This window comes from Oncorhynchus tshawytscha, linkage group LG07 (genome assembly GCF_018296145.1).
Source record: "Oncorhynchus tshawytscha isolate Ot180627B linkage group LG07, Otsh_v2.0, whole genome shotgun sequence".
In the NCBI taxonomy this organism is placed as follows: Eukaryota; Metazoa; Chordata; class Actinopteri; order Salmoniformes; family Salmonidae; genus Oncorhynchus; species Oncorhynchus tshawytscha.
This window is the reverse complement of record NC_056435.1, coordinates 60876309-60890244: the sequence shown is the minus strand read 5'-3', so window position 1 is coordinate 60890244 and position 13936 is coordinate 60876309. Positions and strand designations below refer to the sequence as shown.

The 13936-nt window shown below is 45.2% G+C and overlaps 1 protein-coding gene across 1 annotated transcript in view; it reads right to left on the bottom strand.

The window, feature by feature from the left end:
- Window positions 1–12255, bottom strand: part of LOC112246213 (tensin-2-like) — a 53070-nt gene extending 40815 nt beyond the window's left edge. Inside the window, 3 exon segments of the mRNA XM_042324767.1 lie at window positions 326–329; window positions 508–540; window positions 12075–12255. The gene's annotated coding sequence lies outside the window, so the exon portion shown is untranslated.
- Window positions 12256–13936: the final 1681 nt, after the last annotated feature.

Here is a 13936-nt window from a genome sequence, read left to right as displayed (position 1 = left end):
AATGGCCACTGGCACGCTGGAGAAGTTTGCTCGGTTTCAACTGTACCGGCCAGATGGCATTGTGTGGGCGAGCGGTTTGGTGGTGCTGGGGAAGTGGCATGGGCAGGAATAATCTATGGTCAACGAACACAATTACATTTTATCGATGGCAATTTGAATGTACAGAGATAACGTGACGAGATCCTGAGGCTCAATGTCGTGCCATTCATCTGCCGCCATCACCTCATGTTTCAGCATGATAATGCACGGCCCCATGTCTCAAGGATCTGTACACAATTCCTGGAAGCTGAAAATGTCCCAGTTCTTCCATGGCCTGTATACTCACTCTGCTGAGAATGAGGGAAAGAGATCAACTATTTTAGTTTGGGGCTTTTGTAGTACAGCACTGCAGTGAGTATCAGAATGTAAAGACAGAGTGGAGAACACCTTACTAATGCCAAACTAAGTTCAAACAAACCAAATTACAATGACATGAAGGCAGGAGGACAGAGTTAAATGAATCCTCACCAGGTCTGGGGCTGGGACGCAAGTGGATGTCACCTGAAAGACAGAACACAGGTAAGTACAACATCTACACATCAATACAAACACACTTTTTGAATATAGAGTACTGTACTTTATTAATACATAGGGGTATATCATACATATGTCATACAGAAGATACCGGTTTCATAATGATGATAACTAAAAACATTCTCCTCCATACAAACATGCTGACCACACAGACACTTTATGCCATGTCATGTGGCTCAGCAGGTAGATAGTTCTTGGGCTCGGTCTAGGAGGAATGAACAGGATAGGGGGACGAGAGAGGGAAGTGTGCTAATGGAGGGGAATCTCTCTCTCTCTCAAAGGCTGGAGAGGAAACACTGCTGCTGTCATGCTGTCGTCAGAGATTTACCCCTTCCCTATGACAGAGTAGAGGGGCGTGACTCCAGAGTACCCCTTCCATTTGACAGACTAGAGGGGCGTGATGCCAGACTAGACACACACCTGTTTGCACTCTGTAGCATCATGTCCCAGGGATGAATCTGTGTAAAGTTGTCTGTATTCCTAGACAGAAATGTGTCATTTTCCATTTTCCATACTACTCATAATTGCGATCCTCACAACATGTGATAATACAGAATGTATGTTGTCCTCAATGTTCCATGAATTTATATTGATCAAGTCTGATCTTTTTGGTCATGAAGGAAAGGAGATGAGGAAAAGATGCCATCTCAGATATTGGGACACAACCCGAGACCTACCAAAACCATAAGCTGAGGTCCTATTCTCTACCCCTCTTCCTGGTCTGCACTTCCCCTCATTGTTGAAATGGTCTGGTGTAAGAAATAGGATAAACCCCCACTAGCTTACCTTACACCAATATAATATATGGAGTCGAGCAAGTGCACACTGCAGACATTGGAGAGGAGGATAGGAGAGCAGAACGCCGCTCCAACAGTTAAATGTCATTCCATTTTTACCTCTGACCTCATTACACTGACAGGACATGAGTGGCATTTGACCCTTGGGCTAAGGTCTACTAGTTGTTGACAGGTGAATGTCAACATGTTACACAAGTATGAAATACCAGACAGAATCACCTCAAGAAGCAGCTTTGAAGATTGTGGACAGTGCTTTACAATGACATTAATGAAAAGGTCAAGAGCTTTATATACAATTTATTAACATCATTACACTTTCCAATCTGTTTATTGGACGGTCACACCGTCCCTACCTGTCTTTATCTGAGAGACGGAGAGAAAAGAAGAAGAGAAAAGCAGGAGAGGAAGGCGAGGACGGGGGTAAGGCACCACATTAAATCTCCCTCCCTGGTTGGCAGTTAGACAGATGTTTCCTGAATGCACAGAGGCCTCCTCTTCATTCCACACACTAATGGACACATTAAGATAGAATATTCACTCACTCCCCCCCGTGTGCTCGCACACACACACACACCAGTTCTAAGTCAATACCATGTTAATACCATGTGATGCACACATCTATACAAAGCAGCCAGACCGTGACCCATTGACCCTGACTAAGCCATATCTGCCATTTTGTGCTAAACTGAAAACTTGACAGGGCAAAATGTGAAGAGGTGTGACACTAAACAGGGAGTCAAAGAGAAGCGAGGGAGGGAAAGAGAGAAGGACAGAAACACGAGCGATGGGGAGAGAGTTGTTTGTGTGATGGAGGGAGAGACCTGCCTCACACATACAACCTTCTCCCTCACTCATGTTTCTGGTGGAGGGATGGACAGGGTGAGGAGAAAGAGGGAGTGAGAGAGAAAGAAAGAGAGAGGGAGTAAAAGAAAGAGTAAAATAGAGAGAGAAAGAGAGAGAAAGGTCTGTGCTGTGTCAGATTGTTTACTGCTGGGCTGAGGGAGCTTCTGCAGGCAGCTCTTTAAACACCATCATCAGCCAGTTGAACAGCCCTCGATCACTGCTGAGTGTACCACTTCACTTCAACCACTTCACTCTGCTGACTGCCCTAACATGACAAGAATAAAACAGAGAGAGAGAGAGAGAAACATGGACAGAGAGTGTGTGCTAGAAAGGGAGGAAGACGGAGGGAGGGAAAGGGAGAGTCAGAATCAGAGAGGAAGAGATAGAAGAGTTAAGAGAGGTTTGAAAAGGATGAACATGAAGAAAATATATATTTTTTTTAATTTCTCCTTGTTAATTTTGATGTGTTCTACTCACTGTCGTAATGTGGGAGACATTGACTTGCCATTTCCCGAGAAAGCTCATTGAATGTCAATTCAATTGAGGGAGAGAGAGTGGTATAGAACCCTGGTATAGAACAGTAACATTATGCCATTATAAAATCAATGGCAGAGTTCCAGTGGAAATGTGTGTGTGTGTTTTATGTAACAGGAAGTGATGACATCATGACCATGTGACCTGTTTACCAGGGTCATGTTCGGGAGCAGATAGAAACAACTTGACAGAAAAGCATGTCTGTTCCACATGGTCTATTTATATGTGAATGTTCTCTAACATTGCGTCCCATTGAACGTAACCCAGATGAGCAGGAAAGCACAACAGTTCTCGGCAACATCCCAAATGGCACCCTATTCCCTTTATAGTGCAGTACTTTTCACCAGGGCCCATAGGGCTCTGTTCTCTTTCTAATGCAGTACTTTTCACCAGGGCCCAGTTCTCTTTCAAATGCAGTACATTTCACCAGGGCCCATAGGGCTCTGTTCTCTTTCTAATGCAGTACTTTTCACCAGGGCCCAGTTCTCTTTCTAATGCAGTACTTTTCACCAGGGCCCAGTTCTCTTTCAAATGCAGTACATTTCACCAGGGCCCATAGGGCTCTGTTCTCTTTCTAATGCAGTACTTTTCACCAGGGCCCATAGGGCTCTGTTCTCTTTCTAATGCAGTACTTTTCACCAGGGCCCATAGGGCTCTGTTCTCTTTCTAATGCAGTACTTTTCACCAGGGCCCTGTTCTCTTTCTAATGCAGTACTTTTCACCAGGGCCCATAGGGCTCTGTTCTCTTTCTAATGCAGTACTTTTCACCAGGGCCCATAGGGCTCTGTTCTCTTTCTAATGCAGTACTTTTCACCAGGGCCCTGTTCTCTTTCTAATGCAGTACTTTTCACCAGGGCCCTGTTCTCTTTCTAATGCAGTACTTTACACCAGGGCCCATAGGGCTCTGTTCTCTTTCTAATGCAGTACTTTTCACCCGGGCCCATAGGGCTTTTGGGACGCATCTCTAGTTTTTGAATAGAGATTCATCCGACAGGGTAGGAAGCCACTGTTAATTAATTGGTTGTAATAATGGTGGTAAACTGGATAAAGTGATGGAGTAAGCCACAGGAAGGAAAGGATGCAGACAGACACGGACTGAAGCCCCTCGAGATTGGTGTTGAACACAGTAGCCTAGCACACACACAGCACAACTCATAAGTCAACAGGATGCAATTTGCAGGACACCGTCAGAGTCACTTAACCTTCCACACCCGCTCACGCTGTACACTCGCAAACATGCTTGTGTTGTGTGCATGTAGCTTATTTACACTAATATTGTATACGCAAGATCACGTTAACATGGATGTTCACACACACACACACACACACACACACACACACACACACACACACACACACACACACACACACTGGACACGTGTCCAGGGCAGCAGCAGCAGCCTGAGGAGCTTCATTAGTTCCTTTAGCCAATGTGCTGCTAGGGCCATCTGGTTACGTTTGCCTTGTCCATCAGCTAGACTAGCTACTACTTACAGAGGTGCCTGCCCGTCTCCCATCCAACCCTCAGGGACTACTGACTGGTATTACACAAGTACAGCTGCCCATGTGGCCCTCCCTACAGCCAGCATGAGACAGAGAGGCAAAGTCATGGGCATAGAAAGAAGAACTAGACAACAGTACCTTCCTCAGTGCAGCTGTGACCTAACAACCTAGTAGAACTTTACTGTGATGGAAAGATGACTGGATTCCAATGAATGGGAATGCCACATATGACTGCCAATGCCATCATGGCACAATATAAATGGATTCCAATGAACCACAAAATACGTTTTCAGGACACAGACATCTTGCTCAAAATTGTGCCAAGCACGAGCCTAACTAGATGAAGCGGATAGATAAGTGCATCACTACTGCCTTCCTGAGACTTGGGAGTGCTCTGGATCTGGGCATACAGATCTAGGCTATTGGGGCGGAATTTCCACTCAAACTACTTTGTGACCCTTTTTTTTTGCTTATTGTAGGCCTACTATTGGATATTCAATGTTGGTCATTGGCTGTAACTTTGTCTGGTGCTATTTTGGGCCAGGTCTCAGCAGAAGGAAGGCAAAAGGCAAATAAAGAAAGTGGCTGGGTATTCTGAGTCAGTGGGACCAAAGACTAATTCTGACAGTTTGAGTCAGAGGTTACTTTCTCTCTGTCATCCAATAATAGGTTTTATCAGGACGACTTCCAAGACAGAACTGACCTAATTTCCAGTTGCTAGTGCAAAAAGAGAGGGAAGAGAGGGAGGAGAGAGGGGGAAGAAGTGAGTAACTCATACACTTTTAACATAGTGAGGTAAACAATTAAACTCTGAGATTGAGCTGAGAATATTCTAAGACAGCAATTCAGACAACTGACACACACAATCTCCACTCCAGCTCGAAGTCTGACTCTCTCAAGGATCTAATAATATATTACATCTTATATATTCTAAGCATCTTCTTCTCTCCTCTTAACCACTGTGTAATTGAGTCAAAGAGAGAGACAGCGCAAACGTTTCAACATTCCACACAGAGCACAGGCTAGAATTAGAAGCCATGTTGCTGTGAATAAGTAGGCAGTGAGAAAGCTCTTTCTCTCTCTGTTTCCATCTGCCTGTCTGTCTGTCTGTCTGTCCCACAGGTCCTTATGTACAGGGGCTACAGTAACATTTACACTAACCACAGTCATGCCGCCATGGGACACAAGCATGTACCTCCCCTCCCCCCAAATAAACAAAAGACAGAGAGATTAAGATAATGCACGAGAGGATGGGTGGGTGGGGGGGGTAAGAGGCATGGGGAAGAGAGACATTGGATAGAGGGAGTGGGCACACAGAGCTGAGAGGGGAGAAAAAGCTTGGAGGAGAAGGTGGGAGAACAAGAGCATTTGGGTGAAAGAGAAGGGGAGACCTTGGGGTAGACAGAGAGAAATAATGATAGAAAGTGAGAAGGGGAGAGAGAGAGAGAGAGAGAGAGAGAGAGAGAGAGAGAGAGAGATGTGAGCGAGCATGTGAGTTAGTGAGTGAAAGAGTGCTTGGGGGGTATCAACAGCTGAAAATGCCTTTCAACCATTGAGACCAGACAGTTTGGTAGACCTCCTTACTTTAGACCATACACTGCTCTGAGCGCTCATCAAGGCATTTGTTTGTTTGTTCATCCGTCAACTCAGATCTCTACTTGTTGTTCATGTAACAGCTTTACAAAGTGTACAGACCCTGCTATTTCACCATGTTTTTTGACACAGGCAAATGATCAAGTGTGCATGAAACCTGTACACACAAACCTGTCTCTCCCTCTCTAACCCTTTCATGCTTCTGGATATTCCACTTCCTCTCTCCATGACGCAGACTGACCAGGTGAATCCAGGTGAAAGCTGTGATCCCTTATTGATGTCACCTGTTAAATCAAATCAAATCAAATCAAATTTTATTTGTCACATACACATGGTTAGCAGATGTTAATGCGAGTGTAGCGAAATGCTTGTGCTTCTAGTTCCGACAATGCAGTAATAACGAGCAAGTAATCTAACTAACAATTCCAAAAAAAACTACTGTCATACACAGTGTAAGGGGATAAAGAATATGTACATAAGGATATATGAATGAGTGATGGTACAGAGCAGCATAGGCAAGATACAGTAGATGATATCGAGTACAGTATATACATATGAGATAAGTATGTAAACCAAGTGGCATAGTTAAAGTGGCTAGTGATACATGTATTACATAAGGATGCAGACGATGATATAGAGTACAGTATCAACGTATGCATATGAGATGAACAATGTAGGGTAAGTAACATTATATAAGGTAGCATTGTTTAAAGTGGCTAGTGATATATTTACATCATTTCCCATCAATTCCCATGATTAAAGTGGCTGGAGTAGAGTCAGTGTCATTGACAGTGTGTTGGCAGTAGCCACTCAATGTTAGTGGTGGCTGTTTAACAGTCTGATGGCCTTGAGATAGAAGCTGTTTTTCAGTCTCTCGGTCCCAGCTTTGATGCACCTGTACTGACCTCGCCTTCTGGATGGCAGCGGGGTGAACAGGCAGTGGCTCGGGTGGTTGATGTCCTTGATGATCTTTATGGCCTTCCTGTAGCATCGGGTGGTGTAGGTGTCCTGGAGGGCAGGTAGTTTGCCCCCGGTGATGCGTTGTGCAGACCTCACTACCCTCTGGAGAGCCTTACGGTTGAGGGCGGTGCAGTTGCCATACCAGGCGGTGATACAGCCCGCCAGGATGCTCTCGATTGTGCATCTGTAGAAGTTTGTGAGTGCTTTTGGTGACAAGCCGAATTTCTTCAGCCTCCTGAGGTTGAAGAGGCGCTGCTGCGCCTTCCTCACGATGCTGTCTGTGTGAGTGGACCAATTCAGTTTGTCTGTGATGTGTATGCCGAGGAACTTAAACTTGCTACCCTCTCCACTACTGTTCCATCGATGTGGATGAGGGGTGTTCCCTCTGCTGTTTCCTGAAGTCCACAATCATCTCCTTAGTTTGTTGACGTTGAGTGTGAGGTTATTTTCCTGACACCACACTCCGAGGGCCCTCACCTCCTCCCTGTAGGCCGTCTCGTCGTTGTTGGTGATCAAGCCTACCACTGTTGTGTCGTCCGCAAACTTGATGATTGAGTTGGAGGCGTGCATGGCCACGCAGTCGTGGGTGAACAGGGAGTACAGGAGAGGGCTCAGAACGCACCCTTGTGGGGCCCCAGTGTTGAGGATCAGCGGGAGGAGATGTTGTTGCCTACCCTCACCACCTGGGGGCGGCCCGTCAGGAAGTCCAGTACCCAGTTGCACAGGGCGGGGTCGAGACCCAGGGTCAAAAATCAACATCAATCAGTGTAGATGAAGGGGAGGAGACAGGTTAATAAGGATTTTTAAGCCTTGAGACAATTGAGACATGGATTGTGTATGTGCCACTCAGAGGGTGAATGGGCAAGACAAAAAATGTAACGGAGTATGGTAGTAGGTGCCAGGGGGAAAAGTTTGTGTCAAGAACAGCAGCACTTCTGGGTTTTTCACTCTCAACAGTTTCCCGTGTGTATCAAGGATGGTCCACCACCCAAAGGACTTCTAGCCATCTTGACACAACTGTGGGAAGCATTGAAGTCAACATGGGACAGCATCCCTGAGGAATGCTTTCGACACCTTGTAGAATCCATGACCTGACGAGTTGAGGCTGTTCTATTGGCAAAAGGGTGCGGGGGGGTGAAACTCAATATTGGGAAGGTGTTCCTAATGTTTGGTATACTCAGTGTAACTCATCTAGCCAACTTCCTAGGCAAAAGCAACTATATTTGATTCATAAAAATCGATTCAACCCTATGAATCCAAAAGTCATGCCGGTAACAAAAAAAACAACTTAAAGACCCTTTAAGCCTCAGTAGTACCAGAGGTCTTGCCATGGCCACAGCGCGGAAAATAGCAACCCTCTAATCCCAGTTAGATGAGGCCCATTGTTGTCTGTATCTCCCAGCTCAGCCACACAGGAAATGAAAAACCCTGGGTAAATACAAACACACACGTTGTGTGTGGGCACATTTTCCCTGTATTGCTTCCATATTAAGTGGGGAGAAGGCTTAAGACATTTACGCAGTATGCATCCACTAAAGCATATACAGTGCATTTGAAAAGTATTCAGCCACCTTGACTTTTTGCACATTTTGTTACATTACAGCCTTTAAAATGGATTAAATAGTTGTTTTCCCCTCATCAATCTAAACACAATACCCCATAATAACAAAGCAAAAACTGATATCACATTCACATAAGTATTCAGACCCTTTACTCAGTACTTTGTTGAAGCACCTTTGGCAGCGATTACAGCCTCAAGTCTTCTTGGGTATGACGCTACAAGCTTGGCACACCTGTATCTGGGGAGTTTCTTCCATTCTTCTCTGCAGATCCTCTAAAGGTCTGTCAGGTTAGAGGGGGAGGGTCGCTGCACAGCTATTTTCAGGTCTCTCCAGAGATGTTCCATCGGGCTCAAGTCCAGGCTCTGGCTGGGCCACTCAAGGAGATTCAGAGACTTGTCCCACAGCCACTCCTGCGTTGTTTTGACTGTGTGCTTAGAGTCTTTATCCTGTTGGAGGGTGAACCTTCACCCCAGTCTGTGGTCCTGAGAGCTCTGGAGCAGATTTTCATCAAGGATCACTCTGTACTTCGCTCAGTTCATCTTTCCCTCAACCCTGACTAGTATCCAAGTCCCTGCCGCTGAAAAACATCCCCACAGCATGATGCTGCCACCACCATGCTTCACAGTAGAGATGGTGTCAGGTTTCCTCCAGACGTGACACTCTGCATTCAGGCCAAAGAGTTGTGTCTTGGTTTCATCAGACCAGAGAATCTTGTTTCTCATGGTCTGAGAGTCTTTGGGTACCTTTTGAAAACTCAGTGGGCTGTCATGTGCCTTTTACTGAGTGGGTTCCGTTTGGCAATTCTACCATAAAGGTCTACTAGCTGGAGTGCTGCGGAGATGGTTGTACTTCTGGAAGGTTCTCCCATTTCCATTGAGGAACTCTGGAGCTCTGTCAGAGCTCTGTCAGACTGAGCAAAAAAACAATTCAACCCATTTTAGAACAAGGCTGCAACACAAGAAAAATGTGAAAAAAGCTTTGTCAGAGTGACCATCCCTGACCAAGGCCCTTCTCCCCTGATTGCTCAGTTTGGCCAGGCGGCCAGCTCTAGAAAGAGTCTTGGTGGTTCCAAACTTCTTCCATTTAAGAATGACGGAGGCCACTGTGTTCTTGGGGAACTTTAATGCTGCAGAAATGTTTTGCTACCCTTCCCCAGATCTGTTCCTCGACACAATTCTGTCTCGGAGTGCTACGGACAATTACATCGACCTCATGGCTTGGTTTTTGCTCTGACATGCACTGGCAACTGTGGGACCTTATATGGACAGGTGTGTGCCTTTCCAAATCATGTCCAATCAATTGACTTTACCACAGCTGGACTCCAAACAAGTTGTAGAAACATATCAAGGATGATCAATGGAAACAGAACGCACCGGAGCTCAATTTCAAGTCTCATCGCAAAGGGTCTGAATACTTATGTAAATAAGGTATTTCTGTTGTTCTTTTTTTATACATTTTTAAAAATGTCTAAAAACCTGTTTTCACTTTGTCATTATGGTTTATTGTGTGTAGATTGATGAGCAAAAAAATAATTTATTACATTTTACAATAAGGCTGTAACATAACAAAATGTGGAAAGGGGGAAGGCCTCCTAATTGTCCCTAGAATTTCTAAGCAAACAGCTGGAGGCAGGGCTTTCTCCTATAGAGCGCCATTTTTATGGAATGGTCTGCCTACCAATGTGAGAGACGCAAACTTGGTCTCAACCTTTAATTTTAAGTCTTTACTGAAGACTCATCTCTTCAGTGGGTCATATGATTGAGTGTAGTCTGGCCCAGGAGTGTGAAGGTGAACGGAAAGGCTCTGGAGCAACGAACTGCCCTTGCTGTCTCTGCCTGGCCGGTTCTGGGTTGGCGCCCCCCCTTGGGTTGTGCCGTGGCGGAGATCTTTGTGGGCTATACTCAGCCTTGTCTCAGGATGGTAAGTTGGTGGTTGAAGATATCCCTCTAGTGGTGTGGGGGCTGTGCTTTGGCAAAGTGGGTGGGGTTATATCCTTCCTGTTTGGCCCTGTCCGGGGGTGTCATCGGATGGGGCCACAGTGTCTCCTGACCCCTCCTGTCTCAGCCTCCAGTATTTATGCTGCAGTAGTTTGTGTGTTGGGGGGCTAGGGTCAGTTTGTTATATCTGGAGTACTTCTCCTGTCCTATCCGGTGTCCTTCTCCTGCCCTATCCGGTGTGAATTTAAGTATGCTCTCTCTAATTATCTTTCTCTCTTTCTTTCTCTCTCGGAGGACCTGAGCCCTAGGACCATGCCTCAGGACTACCTGACATGATGACTTCTTGCGGCCCCCAGTCCACCTGGCCGTGCTGCTGCTCCAGTTTCAACTGTGCTGCCTGGGATTATTATTAATTGACCATGCTGGTCATTTATGAACATTTGAACATCTTGGCCATGTTCTATTATAATCTCCACCTGGCACAGCCAGAAGAGGATTGGCCACCCCTCATAGCCTGGTTCCTCTCTAGGTTTCTTCCTAGGTATTGTTCTTTCTAGGGAGTTTTTCCTAGCCACCGTGCTTCTACACCTGCATTGCTTGCTGTTTGGGGTTTTAGGCTGGGTTTCTGTACAGCACTTTGAGATATCAGCTGATGTACGAAGGGCTATATAAATACATTTGATTTGATTTGAAGGGGTCTGAATACTTTCCAAATGCACTGTACATTACATTAAATGCAGAGGTTTCAGCTGGAATGGTGACGGAGATGACCAATAAGCTCAACACCGTAACATCTGCTCAGTCCACTGCTTTTGCATTTAGTTCTAAGGATGCATGTCCTTTCTAAAGAACAATCCACTTCACCTCCTTTCCTAATGAGCTCTAGCACTACAGTAGAGAGCTCTATGTAAACTGACAGAACTATTTCTGACTTGCAAGCAATCTCCTGCTATACCTAGAGCTTGCTATGAAGGGATAGCATGTCTTGCATCTATCTGGTTACTAGAACATCAAATCCTGTACGTGTCTTTGCTATGTTGCCCAAGGTATTCCACATGAGAATTTCACCCTATCAAGACACCCTGCTACTATCTGTAGTTATTTGGCTTAAATTATACATTAAATGTATTGCAAGCAGGTCATTGCAGTGCAATACAAATTCTTAGTGGACAAATTAATAAAGTATAAAAAAATGGGATGAACTCCATAAAAACAGGTGACCTTTCTACCCTTTTATATTCTAAACCATCCATACACTAATACATGAGTACCATATCACTCTGATCTCTACCTCAATTCATGTCAACAGACCAGTGCTTTCTCTGAACAGCTGACAAAGTGCATATATCATGACAATCTGTATTGCTCAGACGACCAGAAGCGGTAGGTCCACAGATATTGTTAGGACAGCTGGCTGTTTCCCGAACACTCTGTTGCTTCTGTGTCCTCTCAAACAGAATCGTCTAGACACACACAAGACACTGCTTTCAACTAGCTAGCTCTTACCATACTTCTCAGCTTTGCTGTACCGCAGTACTCTATATACACAATACTCAATATACAATACTACTCAATACTCTCTTCTAGTCACGTCTGCCACTTCAAAAACTATAATAGATAAGGATTTAACAGATCATAGTGCAAACACAGTACACAAAGCAGTGCACAAGATGGGAAGATTCAAACAGTAATCTTTCCATTCAGTGCCCATTATAAACTCCACACTACTCTCTTTCCTCAATATCATGAATGAACCATGGAGCGCATTTTACCTTTCAGCAAGCTGCTTCAGTTCCCTCTTAACTCTCTCTCCGTCACAGAAGAGCCTTCTCTGTAGAGAGAGAACATTATACAGTGCCTCTCTCGCTCTCTCTCCCTCTAACAGTAACACACGCTGCCGCTGTGCAGGCATACGATACAGTAATATTTTCCCTCCCTCACTTCCTTCCTTTCTCTCTCTCACACTCACACACATACAAATTCAATGTGCCAGCACACCCCCCCCTCTATGGGCACAACTGGGCAGTCAAAGGGCTCTGGTTACTGACGCCCTATTCCCTCCCTTGGGGTGAGGAAGAGGGATAGAGGGAGGAAGGGTGAGGAAGAGACACTGATGGAGGGAGGGAGGGAGGGAGGGAGGGGGGAGGGAGGGAGGGAGGGAGGGAGGGAGGGAGGGAGGGAGGGAGGGGGAGGGAGGGAGGGAGGGAGGGAGGGAAAGGGATAAAAAGAGGCAGAGTGGATAGGAGGGGTAGAGGGAGGAGTGGACAGAGAGATAGTGTTAACGCAAAAGAGAGAGATGAAGAGAGGGGAGATGAAGAGAGGAAGGAAAACATTGAAAGAGGCAGAGAGAGACAAACAGAAATGGTATGAAGAAAGCGACAGATGAGAGGGAAAGAAAAAGGAGAAGACTGATAGACAACTGATCAAATTATCATCCAACTTGTATGATCAAATAACTGTATCACATTAGTAGGGTAACACTGCATTTCACAGCCATGCCAATCCAAAACAATTTACCAGAAACATTTAATAAAGAAAAATAAATATTGGAGATAAATACATAGTCATAGGACATGAAGTAAAAGAGATATGGAGAGAGAAACAGAGGGATGTAGGGAGAATGGAAAATTTATTGACAGGAACAGAGAACAATGGGGGGGAGAGAGGGAGAGAAAAGAAAGATAGCATGCTGTGAAGCTTTTAAACAACATTTGTAGGCTTGTTTCGGCTCAAATCAAACCAAATTTTATTGGTCACATACACATGGTTAGCAGATGTTATTGCGAGTGTAGCGAAATGCTTGTGCTTCTAGTTCCGACAGTGCAGTAATATCTAACAAGTAATCTAACAATTCTACAACAACTACCTAATACACACAAATCTAAGTAAAAGGGATGGAATAAGAATATATACATATAAATACATGGATGAGCGATGAATGCAAAAAATTAACATTATTAAAGTGGCATTAAAGTGACTAGTGATCTATTTATTAATGTGGCCAAGGATTTAAAGTCTGTATGTAGGCAGTAGCCTCTCTGTTAGTGACAGCTGTTTAACAGTCTGATGGCCTTGAGATAGAAGCTGTTGTTCAGTCTCTCGGTCCCAGCTTTGATGCACCTGTACTGACCTCGCCTTCTGGATGATAGCGGTGTGAACAGGCAGTGGCTCGGGTGGTTGTGGTCCTTGATGTTTTTGGCCTTCCTGTGACAACGGGTGCTGTAGGTGTCCTGGAGGGCAGGTAGTTTACCCACGGTGAGGCGTTTTGCAGACCGCACCACCATCTGGAGAGCCCTGCGGTTGTGGGCGCTGCAGTTGTGATACAGCCTGACAGGATGCTCTCAATTGTGGATCTGTAAAAGTTTGTGAGGATTTTAGATGACAAGCCAAATTTCTTCAGCCTCCAGAGGTTGAAGAGGCACTGTTGCGCATTCTTCACCACACTGTCTGTGTGGGTGGACAATTTCAGCTTGTCCGTGATGTGTACGCCAAGGAACTTAAAACTTTCCACCTTGTCCACTGCTGTCCCGTCAATGTGGATAGGGGGGTGCTCCCTCTGAAGTCCACGATCATCTCCTTTGTTTTGTTGACATTGAGTGAGAGGTTGTTTTCCTGAAACCACACTGAGTGCCCT